Genomic DNA, 6,410 nt, shown 5'->3' with positions numbered 1-6,410 from the left:
TTTTTTTTTTTTTTTTTTTTTTGCATCAAGTGTTAGGTTAGAAGTGCATTTGGTGTGTAGGAGTGGAAGGACTGGAGGTTGTGATTATGTTTTCCATGTGTTGATTTCCAAACTGGGGGAAAAGCTACTGTGAGTGTTTAAACAAACAAACAAAAAATTACACTATAACAAAAGTGATTTTTAATTTTTTTCCAATGTCAGTTTTTATCTTGCATGTACTGGAGTATTTATTTCATCTATTAAAACGTTATGTTTCTCAGATGTCTTTCCGTGAATCTCTTAATACTTGAATAATTGAACAAGGCGGCCTGTTTGCATTGTATGTCATTTTCCCCAGGGAATGGGTGGTACAAATGTAACTGTAGTGCTAGACAGCAGCTCAGAGCCTTGAATTCACTTCTTGTATTTTCATAGTCTCCCTCCCCCTTAAGACTCCTCTGTTAGAGTTACCCTTTTAAATTGTGTTTATGGAAAGGCAGTGCTGGATGCACGGGGATTACTCCACGTGCACAGCGCTGGCAGTGCTTGCAGCGCAGCAGGGGCTGCTTTTCTCTGTGTTTATCAGCATTTTGGTAATGTGTGAGGTCGGCGTGTGCTAATTCTTTAGATGTTGTGGGCAATCTGTGTTAAACGTGTGAAGTTTCGTGTTATTAAGTGCCTCTTGAAAAGGTGTGTCCTGCTGGACAGCCCTGCTTGCACTGTGTGTCAGCAGGGGCGTGTGGAGGTTTGGAGGCCTGTCCCTCAGGTTCCTCACGGGTTTCTGTTGGAGATTCTCAGTGCAGATTTCAGAGCAAGTCTGAGGTTGCAGATAGTGTGAAAAGTTCGTCAACTCTGAGGCCCAGTCCAACTCCAGCCGAGTTCCTTGAAAGCTGCGAGTGGGTATTAGGGTGTGCTTTAGGGCGTGCTGCAATATTTCCCATGATTTCAGTGTCTTTCAGTGTATGCCTTGTGGACCCATGGGGAGGGTYTGTGGACCTTTAAATGTTCCATGAAAGGCAAATAAGAAAGGCAAGTCCTCTGGCCAGGAGGCTCTGTTCATACGCACAGATCTGTTCTGTATCTGATTTCTTAGTGAGTCTGCAGATCAAACAGTGCTGGAAGCTATGCTTGAAAAATGGTGATACCCGTGACTTAAACCTTTGCTGTACAAGTGCTATACTSTTCTTTTTGTTTGAAAATAAACTTTGTTCCTGTTCTAAGAGATAGAACTGACCTGGAGGAGCAGAGGTCCTTTTATAGCAGAATTGTTTCTCTTGCCTGTGATGCTTTTACTTTGTTTCAAACATGAGGAAAACATAACCATAGTGGACTATGGACTAATATACCATTTCAAAGGAGATATAAGCTAAGCTTATATATCTGCATCTTTGGGGATATATATTTTTCCTTTGATTCAAATGCAGTGGAATATTAGAGTTTGTTTACCTTTAAATAAAACTTTTCAGACTTCAGGGAAACGTACGATTAGAATTTTCTCTGTATGAAGAATCAGCCCCAGCTTGCCTCACGTGGGTGTTTTTTCCCTGCTTGTCTCTGATGCAGTATAATCCCACCACATACACTACAGAAGCGCAGACGGGTGCAGCTGTACAGCTATTATATAAAAACTTTCTCGACTTTTTTGTGTATGTGTATGTTTTTGTATACAGCATAATGTTCTAACTTGGATTTAAGTAATGCTGTTTGCGGACATACCTCCTGCAGGCCACGTCCACAGSTATCTCCCAGTGAGTGGCACGCATGTTGCCCACATGCTTTCCCGGCTGGATGGCAGGCAGTGTGGCAGGACTCCAGAGGCACTCGTAGGAGACCAGGGCCACTTCCARGGTGGTCCTGGACCTCTGCAGCACTCCCCGTGTCTGCTCCACTGTCCTTGTAGTCTCCCTCCTGTCCCAGGCTGCCCTTCCTCCTCTTCCGCGGTTGCCCTGAAGGAGAGAGGCCAGGAGCAAACGTTGCTCGCAGGATGCACTATCGGCTGCGGCCAGGAGAGGAGGAACCGGCTCCACCCTTCCCGTGCACAGATCCTAGCTGGAGAGCAAAGCTGTGCGCGGGCCGGGCAGGCTGCAGCGCTGCTCAGCGCGGGCAGGACGGGGTGGCACCGGGCAGCTCCGGCCACCTCTGCTCCTGGTGGCACCGGGCAGCTCCGGCCACCTCCGCTCCTGGTGACCCACATTTGGGAGGGCGGCTTCCAGGCAGAGCCAGAGGCTGCTGCAGGGCCGGCCTGCAGTGCGTCTCAGAAAAAGGGAACATCCCACTGCCTCTTTTGATGTTTCTGTTTAATAATTTTTGGCACTGCTGAACTAATTAGATTCTTTTTGATGCACTTATACATTATTTATGAGTCTATATGCATCGTAGTGTAGCCTTCTTATTACCTCTGCATATGAAAGGCAATATATTATTAATGGYGATAGCACCAATTTTTGTTGTGGTAAGATTTTAAGTGGTTTAGTACAATTTTTGTTCTAACAGAATATTGCAGATTCCTCCCCCCACTTCTGATTATATTTTGAAGTGCATATATGTATTAATATATTTATTTGTATATTTTTAAACACAGAATCAATCCAAACTGCTCCAGATCTCATTTTCCTCTCCAGCTGTGTATTTGGGGGTGGGGGCAGTGTGTGTGGGGCATCTGTTCAGTATAATAGATTAAAGCATCTGAAATAGAAATAGAGCCAGGTCATGATTTTAGTTAGCAGGATGCTAAAAAAATACATATGTTTAGTACATTTACCAAAACGTTAGTGTAACGTTTTTAAAATAATAATAATTTGAACCCTTCAAAGTGTTCAGTYGTTTCTTTCCAGAGCAGAACTCCCACTGATGACAAAGGGAGCCTCTGGACTCAGCTCAGAGAGTAGCTGTCAGAATGTGTCATATTCATATAATTAACATAGCAAAGTTCAAAGAAAGGCTTTTTGTACAAACTCATACAAACAACTGTTTTTATGCACTGTGAGTAAATGTTTAACAGGAAAAAAAAAATCTATATATACACACACATTGGGGTGTCTGCCCAGCTGAAAATGCATTCAACTACAAAGCATGAACATGCATATATTTTAAATGACGTAGTCTTATATTTATAAGGATTTAATGTATTTTGTGATAATTGCTTTGAAAGGTACTTCTACAGAATATTAATGCTGATACAAGGGATCGTTTCAGTACGTATAATCATACTGTTGATGTTCCTTGTGTTTTCTGGGGCAAAAAAAATAAATAATGGACTTGTTTCAGGGTGCAATTCCAGGCCACAGAGAGGTCACCCATTCACCAGGCTTCGTACCTGGTTGCCCAAGTGCTTGCACCATTTATGTAGTGTCACTATTTCAGCACGGGATTAGACAGACATTGGACACATTTCTGAACTGAAACCTTGGTGATTTTGACAAAATGAAACTATTTCAGGCTSTTTGCATCACATATGTAATAGAACTGCTCTAAAGAATAGTATAACCCTTTAATAAAAGGGTTAACTCATTTCTAAATACATGATGCAATGCACACTTGTAGCCAAAAATAACACTATCCCCACCAAGAGAAAATTAAGCTTATTTTTTAAATCTAAGATTTTTTAAATAGGGAAGAGGTTCATGCTTTTGTATTGTCTGTGGATTTTATGTTACCTTTTGGTTATTTCTCCATCACAATGAAGTTCCTTCTTGATTTAATCCAGCAGCTGAATTTCCAAATTTAGGATCAGAGCAACATGTTTTTTGGTTCTAAAAAATAAGTTAAAAGCTTTGTAAGAGAACCAATAAACTAGTGGCAAAATGCTGTTGAGAAGCAAGTTATTTAAGGCAACTCGCAAATGTAAATCCTTGTTATTTTTCAAAACTAAGAAGAAAAGACTATGGGTCAGATAATTCCCTTCACTTTTTACCACAGGAAATGATCAAAGTAGCAGAAAATCTGCTCTTTTTGGCCAAACTTCTGTCAGAGGCAGAAGGGGTCGAGCCAACACATGGTGTAYGCAGCCGTACAGCAAGAGGGGATGTGGCTCATGGGAAAGGAGGTGGAACCAGAGCAAATCTGTAGGGTAACACATCCGATTAAACCCACAGGAATCTTCCTATTCTAGATAATACGGGGACTGATCCAATAGAGCAAATCTTAAACAACACAACCTTCCTTTTCTGCAGTCTGACCCTTGTGAATGAAGGTGTGGGTCTGGGTGCGTTTGGATGCTCTGCAGCAAGCGGCTGTATCACCATGAGTGACCAAGGCCTCTGAGGCCCAACATCTCAGAAACGTTCAGACAAAAACACCTACCTGCCACAACAGCTTGATAGGAAGGGAAGCCTTTTCTGTCAGGCACTTTCTAGATTTTACAAGCAGAAGCAGATGGTAGGGACCAGTACATTTTACTCTATTTCTTTGTTCTTGCTGCCTGTGAAAAGCACCAGATGGGCAATGATAAAGATAGAAATTCTCTTCCTGTAGCCCAAGATAGCAAAAGGGCAGAGTTTCCAGGCTGCTCTATCCTCTCAGGATCACTGCAGCATGGTTTGGGGGCCCACTAGTTTCACACTTCTGGCTCTCTGCCAGAAACAGATAGAGAATCCCCATGGCAACTTGCATTTCTGTCCACTGAAMGTGGCACAAGGACCATTAAAATACTTCCTGTAGGATGGCAAAGCACCACCTGATTTGTGTCATTCAAAAACTGAGCAAAGTATATACTAGCTAGCTATGAAGTGACATGCCAGTCCCTTCATATCTGAATAACCTAGAACATTAAAACATTAATGAAATTTTTGTATGAAGAATCATTCAGAAATACTAGCATAAAATTAGCATCATAGTTAAGAAGCATTTCCTTAAAAAGATGGGCTATATGGACAGGAAGGGCCTATCCATGACTTGTTAAAGTATATATTAATAATATTAATAACAAATATTGTCACAAACGATGATCAAGTATCAAGAGTCTTTTTGTATTGCAAAGGAAGGAATGATATGGTAATTTTCATGAATATGAATGTGCTCCTAGAACTAGTTTGATTGTGTTAATGTCCTTTGAATCTCCTCTTTTTTTTTTTTTTTTAAATCACACAGTATATGGTGCTATAATTTGACAAAGTCAAAAGTGGCATTTCAACATTAATGTAGAGATTCCTGGAGTCTTTTGTCAGTTTGCCAGACTCTCTTTCCAGTTCTAACTTAATTTTTTATAATTTCCTTTTATGTTAATAAAAGCTTGTGGCTGTTGTCTTACTCTATAGAAAGCCTGGTTCTTATGTAGATTCCATTTAGATTATTTAGAAATCCTGCTGGTTGCCAGATGGAGCTCTTCTGGGTTTTATGTTAAATACTTGGAAAGCTAAATAGCTTAATTTTTCTCTYCTGTCTGCCTTCCTCCCCCAACAAAATAAATAAATACTTGAAAAGTGATTAGTAACAAGTTGCTTAACTTCAGTTTTCACATCAAATTAGTTGGAGATGATGAGAGTGCATGTATGGAATGGCCCAAAGAAGCTGGGCTTTGGCAGGGCTTGACTTGCCACCAATGGTCTGTATTGATAGCTGTCTTCCAGGTTTGTCTGGGCAACAGCAAATTGAGTGTAAGGACAGAGAATCCTGCAAAGCAGAGGAGGTGGCTCTGAACCCCACAGTAGCATTTCTTACTGGCCTTGAGATAGAAACCCCAAGATAGTCTTAGACTGCAGTAGCTGTTAGGATTGTTGGAAATAACTCACAGAGTGATTCCGTGGTGTGCTGGGCTGCTCCGAGCAGCTCCTGTCCTGCCCTGGTTCAATCAGCCTCTGCACCATGGACAGTATCGGCACTAGCTCCCGCGTCTCTCACCCCGCTACCCAGCAGGTTTAGGCAGAGGAAGCAAGGAGAGGCTTGAGGTTCCACCATGGAGCCTGGAGGCTGTTTGCAAATCACTGGATCCCCTGGCATGAGGAGCCCATACGGATGCTTGGACAGCCGTCTGACAGGGGCAGGTGAGAGGGTGGCCTCAAGTTGCTTTTATTCCTTACCCTTCAGGGCACTTTGTTCTTCAGCCTGCTTGGCCAGTCCAGCTCCCAGCACCTCCACTCATGCACAGAGCAGCAGGAGCCGAACCAGGCCAGGTCTGGATGACCTTTGCCTGGATTTTAGMAGGCACAAGGCTTCGTTTGGTGAAATTCAGGCATGCTAAAGAGGCTAGGAATGCTTCTCAAAAGAGCAGGACCTGCTGCATCCTGTGGATTTAGTGCTTATGAACCAAAGGACCTTCTGCTGTATTCTCGGTGTGTACAAGGTGTTTCTCCAGCACAGGCAGAAAGTGCTTGGAAACCTGGGAGCTAGGTGCTATTAAACACAATTCTGTTGTTGTTAATTATCTCACAGGTTTAAAGCAGTAATTTTAGTTTCCAGGGTGATGTTTCTAAAGCACAGACTAAAAAAAAATG

General features: G+C 42.3%; 1 long non-coding RNA gene across 1 annotated transcript; it reads right to left on the bottom strand.

Annotated features, from left to right (window-relative positions):
- Nucleotides 1–3,642: 3,642 nt before the first annotated feature.
- On the bottom strand, nucleotides 3,643–6,132 carry LOC112949993. The gene is made up of 3 exons (XR_003249919.1): nucleotides 5,997–6,132; nucleotides 4,282–4,399; nucleotides 3,643–3,731 (listed from the first exon to the last, which is right to left on the bottom strand). It is a non-coding gene; the product is annotated as an uncharacterized LOC112949993 (long non-coding RNA).
- Nucleotides 6,133–6,410: the final 278 nt, after the last annotated feature.

The sequence above is a fragment of the Nothoprocta perdicaria genome, unplaced genomic scaffold (genome assembly GCF_003342845.1).
Source record: "Nothoprocta perdicaria isolate Ctin4 unplaced genomic scaffold, notPer1 scaffold_302, whole genome shotgun sequence".
Taxonomy (NCBI): Eukaryota; Metazoa; Chordata; class Aves; order Tinamiformes; family Tinamidae; genus Nothoprocta; species Nothoprocta perdicaria.
The sequence above is the reverse complement of the archived record's forward strand: the minus strand, read 5'-3'. Positions and strand labels throughout refer to the sequence as shown.